Source organism: Peromyscus californicus, unplaced genomic scaffold, assembly GCF_007827085.1.
Source record: "Peromyscus californicus insignis strain IS unplaced genomic scaffold, ASM782708v3 Scaffold_8__1_contigs__length_139910024, whole genome shotgun sequence".
Taxonomy (NCBI): domain Eukaryota; kingdom Metazoa; phylum Chordata; class Mammalia; order Rodentia; family Cricetidae; genus Peromyscus; species Peromyscus californicus.
Window position 1 is genome coordinate 16,968,033 of NW_026294606.1, and position 21,521 is coordinate 16,989,553.

The 21,521-nt window shown below is 43.2% G+C and overlaps 1 long non-coding RNA gene across 1 annotated transcript in view; it reads left to right on the forward strand.

Moving 5' to 3' along the window:
• The window catches only part of LOC128104358 (uncharacterized), a 29,721-nt gene extending 8,627 nt beyond the window's left edge, over positions 1-21,094 (forward strand). The window contains exons 2-3 of the long non-coding RNA XR_008215972.1: positions 13,267-13,365; positions 14,028-21,094. This is a non-coding gene — a long non-coding RNA (uncharacterized LOC128104358). The remainder of the gene's footprint in view (positions 1-13,266; positions 13,366-14,027) is intronic.
• Positions 21,095-21,521: the final 427 nt, after the last annotated feature.

The following is a 21,521-nucleotide window of genomic DNA, read 5'->3' on the forward strand; positions in this document are numbered from 1 at the left end:
CAGATGGACAGACACACAGATGGTGAAACTGGGATTGGGTGGATTTCTCTAATGCTATGCTGCAGTCTGGAACCTCACCATGTTGATTATGTATGGCCCAGGGAAAAGGGTGAGCTGGTCTAGGCAGGCAGGCTCAGGCTGCAAAGATCCAGTAGAAGAAAGACTCAGCTGCTAGTATTTGCAAACACTAACCAATGTTCGTAAATGCTCCCACTCTGATCCCTGAGGATAGCCTTGTCACTCCTCTTCAGCCTGTCCCATATGGGTAATGACTTTGCCAAATCGTCCCATGGGTCAATTGGCCTGGGTCCTCCACAAGCCATGCCCATGTCAAAACACACATTCACTCAGGACTGCACTCACCCAGGCTTGTTCTGTTCCCTATAGTCACGGCATCTTATCACAGTAATAGAAAAGTAACTGAGACATACGTTTTATTCTTCTATCCATAAAATGAGTTTACACCTACCAGATCCTTTATTCATTTATGACACAATTGGTAATGATAGTTTGGAAAGAGTCTGCTTCTTTATATATGCATTTAGTCATTTAAAAATTAATGAGCACTTATTAAATGTTTGGTTATTGTTAGCATATACATAGAAAACGCTGAGACATCCAGGCTAGGGTTTGGCAAACTACACATACCAGCAATCTGGCCCCCCTCCTGTTTATATAAATAAAGTTTTATTGGAACACAGCCATGCTCACTCATTTGCATACCATCTACATGTGCTTTCACAGTACAGCAGCAGAGTTGATTACTTCCCACAGAGACCATACGGCCCTAAGAGACTAAAATATTTATTATTTGACACTTCACAGAAAAACTTCACCAACTTCTGCTGTAGGCAGTTCTCCACAGCCAGAAGTTCTGTTTATAATAAATGTCTCTCTTCTTCCCTGAAGGGTGGTTCAGAAGGGCACTTAACCCATTTATGTAGATGCTGTCCCCACATCACACAACATGCTAGAAAATAAGCATGGGGATGAAGAACAAAACTTAAAACACAAATGCAAATGAATTTCAAGTTCCTAGAATTAATTGATGCCACAAGTAAGATTCAGGCCCCTTAAGTGACTGTTAGGAACCGTGTTGAGAAATGTGCACAACCCAACCCAGCTGGTACCAATGAAAGTCCAAGTGGGAGAAAGGGACTAATTTTCTTCTCTTCAATCCTTTCCTGGGGTGCAGCATGCTTCTCAGAATACAGCCCTTATTTCAAGAAGCAATATCCCACGGGCACATTAAGCCAACGGCAGCCCCATTCTGAGACGATTCATACGAAAGTTGAAATATAGACAGACTCCCTGTCATAATTTCTCTTTATTCATCTATGCTATCTTGCAGGTAAGCCCTGGTCTGAATAAAATACAATTTATTCGGTTGCCACAGTGTGCTGGTAGTTTCCACAAATCTCTTTTGCGATACTACTGGAGTTAATTATTATGTCGTGTAATGGAAATGGTACCGACTGCTGAACTCAACAGATGCTGGTCTGAATTTGTGCATTTAGAACATGCTCAGTAGAGAAGCATGCATTTTTCTTCCAGAAACTGGACTTTCCTCAGCAGTATCCTACATTTAAATCTCTGTTTTCCAGAGTTGGTAGAGAATCCAAGATAAAACGCTCTCTCCAGTTGCAAGCACAGATCTGTTGTGTAACCATAACCTCCTTCCCTTCCCCTTCATCTTCTATACCCAAGAAAAGGAAAGGCAAGTCTGGTAGTTACGTGTCTGGTTGCCAGTGAAAACACTTGGAAAAAGTAAGCTTAAAGAAGAAAATGAAGGAAGGAGGAGAGAGGGAGGGAGGGAGGGAAGGAAGGAAGGAAGGAAGGAAGGAAGGAAGGAAGGAAGGAAGGAAGGAAGGAAGGAAGGAAGGAAGGAAGGAAGGAAAGGAAGGAAGGAAAGGAAGGAGGGAGGGAGGGAGGGAGGGCAATCTTACTTTGATTCACAGTTGTAAGGTGTACAGTCCGTCATGGAGACAGTAACTTGAGGCAACTGGACATTTTGCAGCTGCAGCTGGGAAGCAGGGAGAGATGAATACTGATACTCAGCTGGCTTCCCCTTGGTATTCGGCCTGTGATCCTGGTCCACGGGATGGGTGTGGCCACAGTTAAGACAGTCTTTCTACCTTAATTTATTGGTGAAATTATTAAGGCAACTCCACGTAGTTAAAAGGGAGGTTTATTTTGTGGGATAACTCACAAATGAAGGGATAGGTAACAGGATCTGGGAAAGGTGTAGCGTAGTCCGGCAGTATTCTCTGGAGAACTCTGCTCTGTCTTCCTCCAGCGTCCGGGGTCCAGGAACCAAGAGAGCTGGCACATCCAGATCTTGGGTCTTCAGGGTCCTCTCTCGGCCCTACCCTGTAGGCCTGACAGTTACCAAAGCCTCAATGGGGGTTGGAACTTCCAGGTCAAAGCTGGAATGACTAACCACTACATCTCCCTCTTTTGTCTAAATAAGAAGGTTCTAACCTAATACAAGACTATATACAAAGGAATGGTTATCAAATATTGTCGAGGAGCAATGAGGGATAATGACCTAGATAAGATGGAACTACCACTAATGTGAACAATATCAAGCAAGAAACACATACTAAAATCCAGAGAAATCTAGAGCGTAGGTAAATGGTGTGTTATGAAGATCATTCCAAAAGTGTCCTATCCTAAAGAACCTGAATCTGATACTTAATATGTTCTATCTAAGATATTATATATATATATATATATATATATATATATATATATATATATATATATACTAAGTTGTAACTATAACTGCTAGTCTTCAATCCCGTCAAAGACCTGAGAAGGAATATAATGGTACCTGAGAAATGGAAGATGGATGCAAGCAACTTTTGGGAATCTTGCAAGAGTAGACAGAGACAGCTGGCAGCCTGGACAGTCACCTAATGTTTCTCAGCTTTGTTGGTGCATTAAAATTGGCTACAGGCCTAGAGTATCTGACAGACAATTTTCAGAAGCAGGAATTCTGAAAGACCATCTTACCCTGTCTTGGCAGAGTTCAGAAATCACTTTTCCTTGTGTCCTGCTTGTCCAGAAGGACAGCACTCATATTGTCAGCAGTTGAGGCAAGGGCAGTTCTTTGCCCAATAGGCCATTTTGTGCCAAGAAGACAAACTTCCAAATGGAAATGTCTTAGAAGCCCAACATTCTCTCGGGATCAAATTGGTGCTGCCAGGAGCAATTGTGTCTCACGTCAACAGAATTCTAAGTTATTTAAATGCCATATTCTCTAGGTCTATGAAGTGTTTGAAGATTACCTGTCCATCTGACCTATGTATCTGTAAATCTGGATAAGCTAACTAACATAACTATAGAGATGACAAGCATAGGTGACTAAGAATCTATAAGTCTTATCTACCTAAATAACCTAAGGACTAAGGCTTCATGTAAACAAGGTAAACAGTCTATAAGCAAATGTACTGTAAAGGACGATGACTTCAAAATTGTTACAATACACAACATATTTATAACAGAGGTAGGAATGTGTAGTGCAATATGCAATATGACAATAATCTTAAATATATATCAATATACAGAATATCCTAAACAGAAGTAGAACATACATACAGATATAAATTTACATTTGTATCAATATACAAATATTTCAAATAAGAGTAGAAATAGGGTTGGAGAGATGGCTCAGAGGTTAAGAGCATTGACTGCTCTTCCAGAGGTCCTGAGTTCAATTCCCAGCAACCACATGGTAGCTCACAACCGTCTGTAATGAGATCTGGTGCTCTCTTCTGGCCTGTAGTCGTATATGCTGTATGCATAATAAATAAATAAATCTAAAAAAATGTTTATAAAAAAAGAGTAGAAATATATGTACATTATAACAATATAGTTCTGTATTTGTATCAATATACAAATTATCTTAAACAGGAATATAAAAATAGTTTACATTTGTATCAACATATAAGAATCCATAACAGTGCAAATTATCTAAGGCTCCTATTTTACTAAATTTGTTTACTAGTATATACAATAATCTACCATAATATCTTATACCTATCCATTCCATTTCTTCTTTTCCCTTTTTTTTCTTTAGATCCCACATTGGGTGCCAGATATTGGTGAAATTATTAAGGCAACTCCATGTAGTTAAAAGGGAGGTTTATTTTGTGGGGTAACTCACAAATGAAGGGATAGGTAACAGGCTCTAGGAAAGGCGTGGCGTAGTCTGGTGGTGTTCTCTGGAGAACTCTGCTTGGTCTACCTCCAGCGTCCAGGGTCCAGGAACCAAGAGAGCTAGCCCATCTGGATCTCGGGTCTTCAGGGTCCTCTCTTGGCCCTGCCTTGTAGGTTTGACAGTTACTGAAGCCTCAATGGGGGTTGGAACTTCCAGATCAAAGCTGGAATGGCTACCCACTACATTAATTCATCTAACTTAGAAACCCCCTCACAGGCACGCTCAGAGGTTTGTCTCCTAGGTGGTTCTACATCCTGTCAAGTTGACACGTAGCATTAACCATCATCTATGCCCTAATTTGAATAAGGGCACCATAACTTCCTAACGCTGTATTAAAGGAAAACAAAGAAGATAGTGCTCTTGCCACACAAATGGTAGGACAGGATCCACAGAACCCTCATAAAAGCTGAGCTGGCATGGTGGCCCACCTGTAATTCTGTAACTCAGGAAGTAGAGACATTATGTTATCTTGAGTCTGCTGTTAACTAGACTAGCCAAAACTAGTCACAGGGTTCAGTGAGGGACCCTGCCTCAATACATGAGGTGGAGAGTAATAGAGGATGTCAACTTCCGCCTCTTTATGCACATATACACATGAACACATGCACATAAACACATGTATACAAAACACACATATGCATGAACAAAGAGAAAACAAAAAGCTGAGGCACAAAGAGAATTAATTTCTTTTTTAATTTATAGTAATTTTTGTTTTTTGAAATTATAATTACATAATTTCCCCCCTTTCCTTTCCTCTTTCCAACCCTCCAATGCACCCTCCTTGATCTCTCTAACTCATGGTCTCTGTTTTCTTTAATTATTGGGGTGTGTGTGTGTGTGTGTGTGTGTGTGTTTGTGTGTGTGTGTGTTTGTGTGAGTGTGTGTGCATGTGCATAAATAGATACAACCTGTTCAGTCCATGTAATGCTATCTGTATGTCTATGATCTCAGGGCTGACGACTTGGTATTGAATAACCAGGGGGTACTTTCCCTGGGGGAAGACCATTTTCCCTGCAAGATATTGAATTTCTATAGAAGGCATTCTCCTCTCTGTGGTGATATTGTGTTCCCCAAAATATTGTGCACCCTAATAAACTTACCTGGGGTCAGAGAACAGAACAGCCACTAGATACAGAGGCCAAAAAATAGTGGCACTCACGCCTTTAATCCTATCACTTGGGAGGCAGAGATCCAGAGGCAGAGATCCATCTGGATCTCTGTGAGTTTAAAGCCACACTGGAAACATCCAGGCATGGTGATTCACGCCTTTAATCCCAGAAAGTGAGCCTTTAAACCCAGGAAGTAATGGCAGGAGGCAGACAGGTATTTAAGGCATGAGGATGAGGAACTAGACCTGGTTAAGCTTTTAGGCTTTTGAGCAGCAGTTCAGCTGAGATCCATTTGGATGAGGACTCAGAAGCTTCCAGTCTGAGGAAACAGGATCAGCTGAGGAATGGGCAAGGTGAGGTGGCTGTGGCTTGTTCTGCTTCTCTGATCTTCCAGTGTTCACCCCAATATGAGACCCTGGGTTTGTTTTTATTAATAAGAACTTCTAAGATTCGTGCTACACCTCTCCACTAGCTCAATGCCCAAGCCCAAGATTAAAGGTTAGTAAAGACTTCTGTTTTTAACAGACAGGCAGCCACAGGCAGTAGTAACCACTAGTGGAAAGTTGGCCCCCAGTCCCTGCTCTGGCTGTGTCTGATACATTTGCATCTAATTGGCAAGGCAGCTTTAGAACACCCGGAAAATAGAGTGTCATACATGGCCCAGATCAAAGCCAAAGTAAGCCTCGCTAGCAGCCATGGGGCTTGGACTGCCAAAACCAGGCATGTAGCCCTGGGGACTGTCTTAGACACAGGCAAACACCCACTGGTTTATTTAGGGAAAACCTCTAAAAACAAAAAACAAACCTTGATTTAACTACTTTGGATCCTAAACCTGAAGGAAAAGGAAAAAATATTCAGGGTAGCTGTAGTATGGATGGTCAGAGAAAAGACCATTTATGTTCATCCTGCCTCTGAGTAAATAAGAAATTAGTTAATATTCTCTTTAGTCTCTCATGCAGTGAGAGATCTCAGCTTTTCAGTAAGATTTGGAAATGTCAACTGTACCTGAAAATATAGTCTTAGGAGCAAATGAAATGCATCCTTTTACTCAACAACAACAAAAGCGATGCTCCGTTCTGATTCCAATGTTATGTAAAAGTAAATGATAAGTGATCTCACTAAACACTTAATCTTGTGTTTAGCGTCTTAAAAATTAGATGTCATCCCAGAAAAACACACATAATACTATTTTGCATGCAATTTTAGTATCAACAGCTTTCTCAAAGAATAAAGCTTTCTCATAGGCTCGTTATGTATGTATTTGTATATATATTTGTGCATATATGTGTGTGTGTGTGTGTGTGTGTGTGTGTGTGTATATATGTGTGTGTGTGTGTGTGTCCTAGGTTAAAGAGTCCTTTATTAAATCTATCAAATGAAGGAACAAAACTAGTCACTAAAGGATGGTTTGCTATAAAGGTCTATCATCACTGCTATGTAATTCAAGCCAGGCAGAGTCCGTGGCACATGCTGCAGGACAGGCCGCGCACCACCACCACCACCCAACCCTCCCCCCACACTCCCCTCACCAAAAACTGCTGCTTTCACTTTGTATATTTCCACTCTCAAAATTCCTTAGAATGCTTTCTGTGAAGAACTAGGAATTATACAGCTCAAACTCTTAAGGAATCCTAATATGAAAAAAAAAATTGTTTTCAAAGGAGACAATGCAAGTGTCCAGACGCGGGCATCATTCCTTCCCTTGAGTGTTTATTGAGCATCTCTCATGTGACAGACACTATGTCAAACATGAGAAGTGACATGTTAAGAAGATACTTACAGAGCCATAACCAAGGCTCAAGAGTCAGTCTTGTATCTACCACACCATCAGCAAAACTCATCATAAAAAGACAGTGACACTTCCACCTTAGGAGTTAAAGCAAATATTGCTCTAAGGTGACACCAAAGTACCACAAACAACATCAAAATGTCATCTCTTGCTATTCTATGATCACTGCTGTGGGAAAATATGATTATATAGTGAGTATAAAGAATTCAGGTTATGTATCACCCCTGAAAGAACTTGGCAACACTGCAATCAGAATGGAGCACCCCTGTGGTTATTTTTAAGTAAAAGGATGCATTTCATTTGTTCCTAAGACTATATTTTCAGGTACAGTTGACATTTCCAAACTTAGGGCTGGGATAAACCTCAACAACATGTCACCAGTGGATTCTACTATGGTAGGGGCCCTGAGAGCCAAGAGGAAAAAATAAACAAGAAACAAAGCCAAGAGCTGTCCACGTCCTTGCATGTCCCTGCCCCTCCATCACATCTCTCCTGCAGCCCCCTTTCTTTTCCCCTCCCCATTTTAATATTACTGCCTAGTAGTTCAAAATACCCCATCAAATTCTGTGTTACCACATATGGGAGACAAAGAAGCCAAAAATGTATAAAAAGCCTCAACCCTGTAGTGTTTGAGGGTCTAGCCTTTGGATATCAATCCACTTGAAGCTTAGGTGCATCCTGAAAGGAAAGCCTGGGTGTCCTCATCACGGTCTGAGAAACACGTAATAGTACAAGCACTGGAAGAAACCCAAGAGGAGGCCTTGGCTCATGTCTGCTGTGGTTCTATCAGCTTCAGCGGAGGACCATTTTCAGAATGTGTGTCTATCATTGGTCATCTAACATCATGCTTCTTAGTCGGCACAGGCCTTATAGTGCATATGTTACAGTTGCTGTCTTCTCATGACCCCCAAAGCATCAATGTCTTGTCCCATGTAGTCCTTGAATGCCCCTTTTCAGTCAAACTGCTGACTGCAGATTCTGCACTGTCTTTTTATTTTTATTTTTTAACAGGATATCAAATACCTCAGACTGGCCTCAAATTTGCTATTTAGCTGAGGGTGATTTTTGACCTTCTGATCCTCCTGCCACCACCTCCCGCCTGCTGGGATTGTAGTCTTGAGATACCCTTTGTATGTGGTAGCAGTGACTACATCCAAGTTGTCGTGTATGTTAAGCAAACACTCTGTCACTGAGCTATATGTCCTAAGCCCCTGGATTGCCATCTTTGACTAACTGTAATTCCCACATCAGAAGGTAGCTTTCAACACTCAAGTGACTCCACGTGATCCACAGTATCTGCTAAAACCAAGAGTCAGAAAGCCTGTCGAACCACAAGGCCTGTGATTCAACAGGAATTATAAACTATCTCAATTATGGGAACTTTGTCTGAAATCAGTATCATGCCAGGCATCTCACTGAGAAAGTACTCCAGTCTATAGCCTTTATAGCCTTTATCTAAAGAATTACAACCAGTCTTGCAGGGTTAAAAAAGTTACAGCTCCCACGAAAGGAAGAATCTTGGGCTCCTTGAACTGGTAAGATGACTAAGGTTCACCTGGCAAGACAGTTCAATGCACTTGCACAACGGTCCTCTGCCCTAATTCTCACAGCTTCACCTCCACCGCAGGACCCACACAGTGGAAGGAGCCGACAGACTCTGGCAAGTTTACCTCTGAGACCTCGGCTAAATTTAATCTAATTAAAAAGAAGGAGGAGGAAGAGGAGGAGGAGGAGGAGGAGAGGAAGAGGAAGAGGAAGAGGAAGAAGAAGAAGAAGAAGAAGAAGAAGAAGAAGAAGAAGAAGAAGAAGAAGAAGAAGAAGAAGAAGAAGGACAAAACACCTAATGAGAACAGAGGGACCAGAGCCACAGAAGGACCCAGAGAGAGTTGACAAGGCAGCCAGGGCCCCTGAGCCATCCATTTTGTAACCAGAAAACCGTGAACTCTTACTGATCTACCAAGGCAGAGACAGGGCCCTGAGAAACGCAGACCTGTTTCTGAATTTTACTCCTCAGGCAAAATATGAAAATGGAAATGTCAAAAGCTTTCTGAGCAAATATTGAGAGAAAGAAACTTAATAGACTGAGCGTAGCCAACGAGATGAATATCAAGGTGAAGCACTTGAGAGAAAAGTCACGGACCATCTGTGGGAGAACCCCGGACTGAGGCAGGACTCAAGACAAAGGAAGTAAAGGCTGGGGAGGGAAATGCTGGGGGAGGGGCTGCTGTGAGAAAGAGGAACAACAGAGAGCAAGAGCTGGATCTGAAACTGGGAGTTTGCTGAAGTTCCACAGAAAGAACAACCAAGCAAAAGTACCCATCTCTCCTCCCACCCCACTCCCGCCAGCAGAAGCTGAAAGCTAGCACTTACTTAGTTAGCCCTAGACCAGTGGTCCTCAATGTGTGGGACATGACTCTTCTGCATATCAGATATCCTGCATATCAGATGTTTACATTATGATTCATAACAGTAGCAAAGTTACAGTTATGAAGTAGCAACAAAACAGTTGTATGGTTGGGGGTCACCACACCATGAGGAACTGTATTAAAGGGTGGCAGCATTAGGAAAGGTTGAGAACCACTGCTCTAGACAAACATAAGCCAATATTCTTGGGCTAGAGAGATGGCTCAGTTCATAAGAACACTTGATGTTCTCCCACAGGACTTGAGTCCAGTTCCTAGTACTCATGCTGGTGGCTCACAACAAACTACCTGTAATTCCAGCTCAAGGGGACCCAACACCCTCTTCTGGACTCTGTGGGTACCTGCACCAAAGTGCACATACACACAGACATATATGCATACATATAAATATAAAAAAAAGCAATAACCTTTCAATGGAAGTCAGTAGGATGCCTAAGGAAAACAGGACAATGAACATGAGGGTTGTCACCCTGTAGAAAATCTTTCCTAAACTGTGGCACTCACAGAGCTGCGATGTAAGGCACAGGTAGTGTAGAGTCCCCCACAAACACATCAGTTAACAGAACTCCACAAAGTGCACAGAGCCCTCAACCTTTCACTCCTTCAGTCTGAACAGACATTTGAGAGAATCTGGAATGGAAAAGAATCAGACCATGAAGATAATTTTAAAAGTAAAAGTCTGGCCATTAGCCTTAGAAAGATGGAACTAGAGAGGAGAATCAGAAAATAGCAAAATGCTCCTCCAGGCTCAGAACATGATCGCTACAACAGACAGTCGTGTGGAAAGGGGAAAGGTGACAACAGACAAGGGCTCTTACAGAGGAACTGAGGAAGAGATGCAGAATGTGAGAGACACCGGGGCAGGGTGGCCGTGCCGAGCATCAATCACACAAGCTCTCGGGAGGCAGAAGCAGGAGAGGCAGCGGGAGTCACAAGGCAGCTTGGGTTACAGAGTGAGACTGTCTCACAGCAAATGAATTAAGCAGAATTTAATGAAAGTTTTGAAGAAGAAAAACTAGAGAATTTCCAGGACTTCAAGGAAGATTCCTTCAAATGGAGAAGTTTACCAGCTGCTGCAGATGATAAGGGAGGGTGGTTCAGCTGGTGGGGTACTTGACTACCATTCATGTAACCCTGGGTTCTAACTCAGCCTGCAAACTCGGCACTCAGCAGGTAGAGGCTGGACGATCAGAAGTTCAAGGTCATCCTTGGCTACACAGAGAATTTTAGGTCAACCTGGGCTCCCTGAGACCCTGTCTTTAAAAAATTAATAAATAAAAGTAACAATTTCCTAAGCATGCTGTTGAGACGCACAAAGTTACCACTAAAGTAATTCAAAACCCAAATGGGGGAAAACCAGGCTGTCTGGGAATCACAGACAGAGAAGGAACTTTAGAAGGTTTTATTTCAGTAAGTGTTTTCTCTGAAGGGAATGAAGTTTGACATATTAAAAATAAAGTCTTATTATTTCGATTATATAATCAGAATGTTATAATATGGGGTTGTTTTGATTGAAGTTTTAAAACATATAAGGGAAGCCAGGCAGTGGGGTATAGACCTGTTATCCCACCATCCAGAACACCGAGTCAGGGAATTTTGACAGGTTCAAGGTCTTCTGGGGCTATCGTGAAGACTATCTCAAGAAAGAAGAAGAAAAAGATAAAATGAAGACCCAAGGGGAATTTAATACTTTCTCCCTATAGAAGAGAATACACAGGGATACAACAGAATTGTATAATAGAATTAATAAGCAAGATTTGATTTTCATGTGTCAAACTTTACGCCCTTCAGAGAAAACACTTGTTTATGTGTAGAATATTTTTATTTTTTTTCCCACAAAATGGCTCAGTGGATCTCCAAAAGCAGAGAGCATAGAGAAATGTGTTTAATGAAAAAGTAAACAAAATTAGAACTATATTGCATTTTTTCTTTTTTAGAAGTGGTGGTGGTGGTGAGTGGGGAGTGGTGAGTGGGGAATTAAACCCAGGGCCTCACACATGCTGTGTAAGCAGTCATGAGCTGTGGCCCTAGGCCTCCATTTTATTTATATATATATATATATATATATATATATATATATATATATATATGCCATTTTTAAAAAAGGATTTTATATGTATGAGTGCTTTGTCATCATGCATGTATGTGCACCTTGTGGGCCTGATGCCCACATAAGAGCATCAGATTCCTCAGAACTAGAGTTATAGATGGTTCTGAGCCACTATACAGGTACTGGGAATGGAACCCAGGTTCTCTGCAAGAGCAACAAGTGCTTTTAACCACTGAGCCATCTCTCCAGCCCTGGTTTGTCATATTTTTAAAGAAAAAAAAAGGTACATGTGTGGAAATCTAAACCTGAGTAAAACCATTATACTGAACTAGAGTAGAAATCAGCATGATGCTTCCTATTGTTGAAAATATCAGTAATTGAGTCTTTCATTCATTAAATATTCCGATTTTGTTGGAGACTTCCGGAGCTGGAAGGGGTGTCATTGTGCTAAATGATGTTTTGATTAAATAAGAAAGAATGAGAAGATGTGCTGCTCTCTACTAAAGAACAAATGAGATCGGAAAAGCCTTAAAAAGGAGTTCAAATGAATAAAGATTACAATTAAGGGCTGGGGAGACGGCTCAGAAGGTAAAGCACTGGCCGTGTGTCTTTATCAGGGTTACTATGGCTGTGATGAAACACCGTGATCAAAAGCAACTTGGAAGGAAAGGGTTATTTGGCTTACATACCCTGACTCAAGGTCCATTGAGGGAAGTCAAGGCAGGAACTTCAGCCATCAGGAACCTGCAGGCCGGAGTTGATGCAGTCCACAGAGGAGTGCTGCTTACAGGCTTGCTCCTCATGACCTAGTCAGCCTGCTTTATTTTCTATAGAACCCAGGACTGCCAGCTCAGGAGTGTCCCTGCCCACAACAGGCTGGGCCTCTCCCACTCACCGCTAACTGAGAAAATGCCCTACAGGTTTGCCTACAGCTGGATCTTATGGAAGCATTTTCTCAATTGAGGTTCCCTCCTCTCAGACTACGTTAGCCTGTGTCAAAGGTCACCATGGCAGGTGTGAGGACCTGCATTTGGCTCCCCAGAACCCATAGGAAAGCCTGACCAGTAGTGCATGTCTGCAATCCCAGTATTCTCGAGGTAAAATGTGAGGTGGAGAGAGGAGACACCCCAGACGGTTGACAGCTACTTACCTGCTGGACACCAAATCAAACAAGAGAAACCAACAAGCAGGAAGGCAAGGTTGACCTATGACCTTCGCTCTCCATCCCACCCCCCCTCTCAGGAGTCAGGAAGGGAGAAGCCTGCAGGTGAGCACATGCCTGCGTGTGTGTGTGTGTGTGTGTGTGTGTGTGTGTGTGTGTGTGTGTGTGTGTGTGTGTGTGTGTGTCTTTAAAGGTTAAAATTAAATGAGTAAGCAGAGTAGCATGTATTTATAATCCCAGCACTCTGGTGGCTGAAGCAGGAGAACCACAACTTTGAGGCTAGCCTGGGCTATGTACAGTCCTTATCTGAAAAATCAAAAAAAATACATAAAATAAAATGTTTTTAAATCCAAGAGCTCATTGAAAAGGCAAACAATGAAAACCAGAAGTAGACACGTTTCTGGCTATTAGGAAATGCCTTCCAGGAAACCAGATAAAACAGGCTGAAATTCAGCTTTGTTTTGTTTTTTAAACAAAATACATGACTCAATTCTTTAAAACTTCACCTTAGATACAACAGACTATTGGCAGAATAATGAAGAAACCGTTTCTAATACCAACATGCACAGAACCGCCTGGATAAACGGAGGACATGACCTCCCTCTACAAGGTATGGTTAAGGAGAGCGGTTTTTAGTGTAGATATGAGAGAGAGGACAGCCAGGGCATGTGGAGGAGTCCGGAGCAGGGAGAGAAAGCAGTAGACAGAGCCTGGCCGGTAGACTGGACTTGGTCATGAGTAGGATGGGGGGCGGGGGACAGAGTGTGGCCAAAGGAGACCAAGAGAGACAGGCAAGAGAGAGGGGCTCGAGCGGGAGAGACAAAAAGAGAGAGAGCGCATAGCCGAAAGAGTAGGGCTGTAAAGGAATGAGAAACCAGGAGTGGGGGACTGGGAGTCGGGGCGGGGGGGGGGGGGGGGACTGGGAGTCGGGGGAGTGGGACTGGGAGTGGGGGGGAGTGGGAGTAGGGAGGGGGGGGTCTGTGAGCTGGAGAAGTTTAGGGTAGGGGCCGGGTGAGGAGAGCCCAGAAGAGCCAGGATGCCCGCACAGACTCTGTAACAGGTACACGTGACTAGGAGGGAGCCTGGAGGCCAGCATGGGCTTTGGTATGCTAATAGGCACCACAGATAGCCTTTTGTCCCTCGGACAGTGATAAGGAACCGGCACCAGAATTTGGGGGCACGCAGTTTCCTTTGGACCTGACGCGCCTGCACAGTCCTTGGAGCTTCCCTTCCCCTCCCTGACGGCCAGCCATGCCGCTCTCCTTCCTGCAGGGTCACCCCGAGAACCACGAAAATTCCTGGTCCCAGCAAGCAAAGTGACCGTTGAGGGGCAGGAAGCCAACGTGGACACAATACGATCCTGTCCTGGGCGCTCCTTCCTGATCCTGCTAAGCGGGGGTCCCAACAGCTGCCATCACACACAAATGGATTCCCTGGGCTGAAGAAGGTTCTTAAGGGCTAATCCGTGGCAAGACACAGCAACTGTTTGTCTCATGAGCAGACAGACAGGCAGCCATGGGGAAAGACATTTTCAAAAGAAATTCCTTTCCAAGTAAATGAAAACAACATTAACTTCCTCAAAACATTTCCAGAATGCAGCCCCGTTTCCGGTGTTTGTTAAGCTGGGTCCGTATCTCAGTGTGACGGGCTTTCTCCCCCAAGAGGAGGTGGTTGGGTGCAACCTATTTCTTAAGACAAATGCATTCATAAATAGGAGAGCCGCTCCTCTACTCTCCTAAGAATGAACTAAAAATATCAAACCAAGCAGGTCTCCAGCTCCCACTCTGCATGCATGGAGCCGGACTTTTCCTTTGTCAGGAGCATTAGGTAACTTTATTTATTCCCTGCTTTGTAACAGATGATTTCAGGGTGAGTTCTGTAAGCCTCAGTTACAAAGCCCGCTCTAAACTGGCTCTGGAGAAGATGGATAACCATCACATGGAAACTTTAAGAATTCATACTGTAAAGTGCTCAAGGCAGAAAGCAGTATTATAGGGGCTGAGGGGGCTTGCTGCCCAAGCAGTGAGAACAGAGTTCAGATCCCAGCATCACATAAAAGCTGGGCTTGTCAGACCTGTAACCCCAAACCTAACTAGGGGAGAGGAACAGGACAGACAGGTCCCCAGGACTCACTGGACAGGAAGCCTAGCCAAGATGGTGAGCCGGACATGTCACTAGAGATAAGGTGGAAAGCAAAGGAAGAAAGGCAGAATCAACCTCTGGCCTTCATATGGCACATAGTACATCCACACATGGTGTGCTCATGTATATTCCTATTACACACACACACACACACACACACACACACACACACGGGGAGAGGGAGGGGAGGAGAGGAGAAAAATACAATGAAAACCTTTTTTTTTTTTTTTTCTGAGGCAGGATTTCTCTGTGCAGCTCTGGCTGTCCTGTGTGTAGCCCAGGCTGGTCTCGAACTCAGAGATTGCCTGCCTCTGCCTCCTGAGTGCTGGGATTAAAGGCATGTGCCACCACCACCCAGTTTACCGAAAAAGTTTTAAAGTACTGGTTTTGTTGATGACATAGTCACCCACATATCAAAATGTTCTTGATTTTGTTGTGTTTTCTTTTTCTTACGAAGTTTCCCCCAATCTCTCCATCTACTACCCTGGACCAAGCTTTCATTGACAGCTGCCTGGACTATTGAAAAGTACTAACCCACTATGCTGTTCCCAGCTTCCCTCCTTACAGTGGACACTTTTGACAGTTCTGATGCACTGCTGTCCGAATAACCTGCTAAAACGTGGCCTTCCCATTACTACCCTTCCACCTTAGAACCTCAGCCAGTTCCCCGACACAAATCATCAGCGCTCTGGCACCCAGACGCATCTCTCCTTCTCAGTCTCCTCTGTCCTGTAATTGCTTTGTTCCGATGTCTTTCTGGTCAATGGCACCACGTCCCAAACCATCTTGTTTTCCTGATGGCCACTCGCTGTAGCACCTTCACTGTCCACAGTGCTAATGATCCTTCAGGGCTGATCCAGTACCACGTCTGCACAACTCTAACGGGAACACTTCAGCCGGGTCCCCTGTCCTCAGCACCACGGCACCTACCTATGCACTCATGAGACATGAGCCAGTGTGGTTATATTCCAGCTCTCTTTAGATCAATGTATTGTTCCTCCTACACCAATCTAAGCCACTTGAGAATACTGACTCATTTCTTTTACTACAGAGAATGTGCTCACCTCATGCTGAGCAACTTGAATGGCTACTGAATAGACTTGCCTTCAGTGAGTTTAGCTTCTTGAGAGGTGTATACGCACCCCAGGGGTACACTAGGAACACAGGAAATAAAAAATAAAGATGGCAATGCATCTTTGATAAGTTCATTTTACTTCAGGAACTCCAGACATTATCTTAAAAATGAAACCAAAATAATCCAGAGTAGATTTGCATTTACAAGTGAATTTTTAAGATAATAAAATTTAATACGTGTTTAGTGATCCACATTTGTAATCCCATCACTTGTGAGGCAGAGGCAGGAGGCTTACACACATTCAAGGATAATCTGGTTTTCAAAGTGAGTCCTGAGCCAGTAAAAAACTGTTTCAAATGACCTCAGAGAGACAAAGAGCAGAGGCTCGTTAGACGGCTCAGATGAAGCGGTTGGTTCTCAACCTTCCTCACGCTGCGGCCCTTTAATAAAGTTCCTCATGTGGCAGTGACCCTCAACCGTAAATTATTTCATTATTACTTCATAACTATAATTTTGAAACTGTTATGAACTGCAATATAAATATCTGATAGGCAGGCAACAACACATATACATCACACAGTGCAGGCAACAGCACATACACCATATAGTGCAGGCGACAACACATGTACATCACACAGTGCAGGCGACAGCACATATATACCATACAAGCATACACAAAATAATGATAAAGTTAGACTACAAAAAAAAAGAGAAGAAAACCATCTAAGCAAACAAACCAGTACAATTTAAAATGAAATGGGAGCTGTCAAATATGTGTCTAGCCCTCAAAAGTTATTTTGAACAATACTTTCGGGTCATCTGTTCCTTCTAGAAGTGAGTTTGAATCCTTGTGCCAGTGGGAACATTTGTGTGGCAGTGTCTAAGAATCACCCTACGGATTTCAAACGAGGAATGGGAGCAAAGCGCAGCCGTCTCCCCTTTTCGTCTTTATTGATACCGTCTCTGTTTTCATCCTCGTGGGTAACAGAGACTAACTCTGAAGCTTGTCTTCCAAGTCTAGGCACCCTTGGTTAGTGGATGCTTGTGGCATCAGGTGTAAATGCTGGGAATGGAGTTTAGTATGAATACTCCCAAAATTACCGATATTTAGAAGCCTAAATGGCGATGATTTCCCCCAAACGAGAGCCATCCTCCACAAGAGTGGCTCATGCTTTCCAACAATGTAAGGAATAAAAAGCATGTTTTAGTTCAAAACCAAAAGTGGTTTTAAAAGCATTTTGAGGGTTTAATTGACTTTTTATCTTAATTTACTGGTTTTGAAAGCCAGAGTAATTTTGTGTTCTACTTTTGAAGGTGAAATTTATTATTTGAGCCTGAAAAAAGAAGTCTTTGTATCTGAGTAGATGTGCCTACCCACTTGTCTCTCTCCCTATCTTCCACTCCAGCTACAGGGGCTCCAAAGCCCTCTTCTCGCCTCCCCAGGTTCCCGTACATACATGAAGACAAACACACATACACACAAACAATTAAAATAAACCTTAAAACTTTTAAATAATGCTGGGCGGTGATGGCGCACACCTTTAATCTCAGCACTGAGGAGGCAAGTGGATCTCTATGAGGTCCGGGACAGCCAGGACTACGCAGAGAAACCATGTCTCCAACAAACAAACAAACTTTTAAATAAAAACGAGAGACTCCAGTGTAGCTGGAGTTTTCTCCAGTTCTGCTCAGTCCCAGGGACCCCACAACCGCTTATAAAATAATCTTTCAGAAGCTCATATTAGTTAAACTGCTCGGCCATTAGCTCAGGCTGCTGTGGGATGGTCTGTATGTCAAATGTGTTGCTGATTGGTCAATAAATAAATCACTGATTGGTCAGTGGCCAGGCAGGAAGTATAGGCGGGACAAGGAGGAGAATAAAGCTGGGAAGTGGAAGGCTGAATCAGAGAGACACTGCCAGCCGCCATGATGACAAGCTGCATGTGAAGATGCCGGTAAGCCACGAGCCATGTAGCAAGGTATAGATTTATAGAAATGGATTAATTTAAGCTGTAAGAACAGTTAGCAAGAAGTCTGCCACGGCCATACAGTTTGTAAGCAATATAAGTCTCTGTGTTTATTTGGTCGGGTCTGAGCGGCTGTGGGACTGGCAGGTGAGAGAGATTTGTCCTGACTGTGGGCCAGGCAGGAAAACTCTAGCTACAAATGGCATCCAACGTGGTGGCAAGAGTTTCCACCTAAAAACTGAGAAAAAAGATTCTAAAACGGAGCTAAAAACAGCTTCCTAATTGTCTCTCTCAAATGAGCGGCAGCTGCCGGTTTGAGCTACTTGTGGGTTCCTAGTGTGAGCGCTTGACCAGCAGTATGGCGGGAATGAGGCCTCTGCAAGTGGCACATTAAGCTGCACAGTGGATTTAGCCTTTGCTAGTACAAAACAAAAAAAGAGGTTTCTGGGCTACATGCTGCTTGGCTAAAAGCATAGACCCACGATAGCTCCCAGAGCTGGCGGAAAACCACCGCCATGTTGGGAAGCTGAGGTGGGCGGAGCCAGCAGCCACAGCTGCTGCAGCTTAAAGCAATAGATTCACAATAAGACAGATTCAGATGTAATAGTTTACAATGTGTGTAAAATATACGTAGGCTTGAAAGAGACAAAAAAGGTGATATATACAGTTATATAAACAAATACATAGTTTTAAAAAATAAAGTCTTTAAAGGGACAGTAAAATTAATATAAAAAATAAGCCACGTGAAGATGACTATTACACAGAGAATCTGGATTGTGTTGTCTTTGGGATTTTTAACTGCAGAAAAACATTTGATTGTAAAAGCTGTTGAGTTATGCCAAAATGTATATTTTAAAGGTACCTTGACTTCAAAATTTGGATATAAGGATATGTTGCTTTGGAAAGGAGATTCTGCTTTTGTTCCCACAGAAAGCCAGAGGCTATGGATTTGTTCCAGATTAAGATACATCAGGTTTGACCAGCCAAGACCCCCTGAAAGGTGACACCAAGGCCCAGATGATCCAACATCCAGAATGGTTTCAAGGCAACTGGCTCAGATGATACAGCCTCACGGACTACTCCATGATCCTAAAATTTTCTTTGTTTCCCCAGAAGATGCAGCGCCCCCCTCCAGCAGGAAGTAGTAAGAGAAGCTACGCCCAAATTCCCAAATATACCAAGCTGACTTTGGAGATGTGTAAAGGTTAAAACCTTCCTTTTTAAGAAAAGAAAAGGGGAAGTGCTGTGGGATGGTCTGTATGTCAAATGTGTTGCTGATTGGTCAATAAATAAATCACTGATTGGTCAGTGGCCAGGCAGGAAGTATAGGTGGGACAAGGAGGAGAATAAAGCTGGGAAGTGGAAGGCTGAGTCAGAGAGAGACACTGCCAGCCGCCATGATGACAAGCCGCATGTGAAGATGCCGGTAAGCCACGAGCCATGTGGCAAGGTATAGTTTTATAGAAATGGATTAATTTAAGCTGTAAGAATAGTTAGCAAGAAGTCTGCCACGGCCATACAGTTTGTAAGCAATATAAGTCTCTGTGTTTACTTGGTCGGGTCTGAGTGGCTGTGGGACTGGCGGGTGAGAGAGATTTGCCCTGACTGTGGGCCAGGCAGGAAAACTCTAGCTACACTCAGGCCTACTACTGACTAGCTCTTACACTTAAACTTGGCCCATTTCTGTTAATCTATATGTTGCCATGTGTTCCTGGCTTTACCTGCTGCCTTTACATGCTGTTCCCTGGACGGCAGGCTGGCGTCTCCTGACTCAGCCTTCCTGTTCCCAGAATTCTCTTCTCTGCTTGTCCCACCTATACTTCCTGCCTGGCTACTGGCCAATCAGCATTTTATTAATACAGAGCAATTATCCACAGCACTCCAGGGTGGTTCCTGTAGAATGTGAACTGAGGTTTCGGCTTTTCCACTTACCTGCTGCTTGTACTATTCCACTTACCCCCCAAAGTCCCATCTTGATTCTGTAAAGCTGGGCATATTAATAACTACTTTTGAAATAATAGGAGAGTAAAAGAAAATGTTTTAAAGGCGCCATGTAGGTTGGGGATGTGTCTTAGCTAGTGTCTTAGTTACTGCTCTATTGCTGTGAAGAGACACCACAACCATGACCATGGCAACTCTTACAAAGGAAAACATTTAATTGAGGTGGTGGCTTACAGTTTCAGAGGTTCAGTCCATTATCATCCTGGTGAGACAAGATGGCAGGCAGGCAGATATAGTGCTGGAGAAGTAGCTGAGAGTCCTACATCTTGCAGGCAATAGGAAGTCAACTGAGACACTGGCTGGTATTCTGAGCATAGGAAACTTCAAAGCTCATCCCCACAGTGACACACTTCCTCTAACAAGGCCATATCCACTCCAACAAAGCCACACCTCTTAATAGTGCCATTCCCTCTCAGATTATGGGGGCCAATTCCATTCAGATTGCCACAGCTGGTAAAGGGCTTGACTGACATTTAGAAAGCCTTCATTGAGTTCAGGCTCCAGCACTGTTTAAACTGGGACAACACTGCTTGCCTGTGGTCCCAGCACACAGAAAACTAAGGCAGGAAGATTATTGTGAGTTCAAGGGTCAACCTGGGCTACATGAGAGCCTGCATTCAAACAAATAACAACAACAAAAAGCTGATGGAAGGTACACCAATTCCAAACAAAGACAAAAATATGATGAAAGTCACCATATAAATGCAAGTGGTTTGTTTGTTTGGTTTGGTTTGTTTTTGTTTCTGTTTGCTTGTTTGGTTGGTTTTTAGTTTCTTGAAACAGAGCTTCTCTGTATAGCCCTGGCTGTCCTGGAACTCACTTTGTAGACCAGGCTGGTCTCTAACTCACAGAGATCTGCCTGCCTCTGCAAGTGCTGGGATTAAAGGCATGTGCTACCACACCCTGCCCTTGTTTTGTTTTTTAACATAATTTTCCCCAGCAAAAATTATAGTTTGAGGGAGTTTAGAAATGTAGCTTATTTGCTTACCTAACAGTGAAGCCCTGGATTTGATTCCCAGCACTGCATAAGCTGGACATGGTGGTGAACACCTTCTAACGCCTTCTAACATTCCATTTGGGAGATGGAATCAGGAAGATCAGAGGTTCCAGGCCATCTTTCTACACTGAGCAAATTTGAGGGTAGCTTAGCTATATGATCAAAAAAAAAAAAAAGCCACTGTATCAAGAAAATAATTAGAATGATTTAAAACATGTATTTTCCTCTTTACCTGTCTATCACATTGTAACTGAACAGAATGTTATTTCATTTGGGAAATATTTATGAAAAGTGACATATAGGAACATTCCTTTTTAAGCTATAAGGACAGTACATGTACAGAGAGGTCCTGTCTGCTCATAAACAAAAACTTCCAATGCGTTTCAGTACCAACTGCCAACTTCATCTAGGTGACTCCTTTTAGAACCATGTCTGGCTGTGGTGTGACCAAACTTTTCCTGGGGAGAAACAACAAACACATCTGCTCACCCCAAATAGGGAACCCATAACAGCGCAAAGTACAGATACCACCAGAGCCCAACCTGGTGAGCCAATGAGTTTTATTGGGGTTACTGACAGGAGCA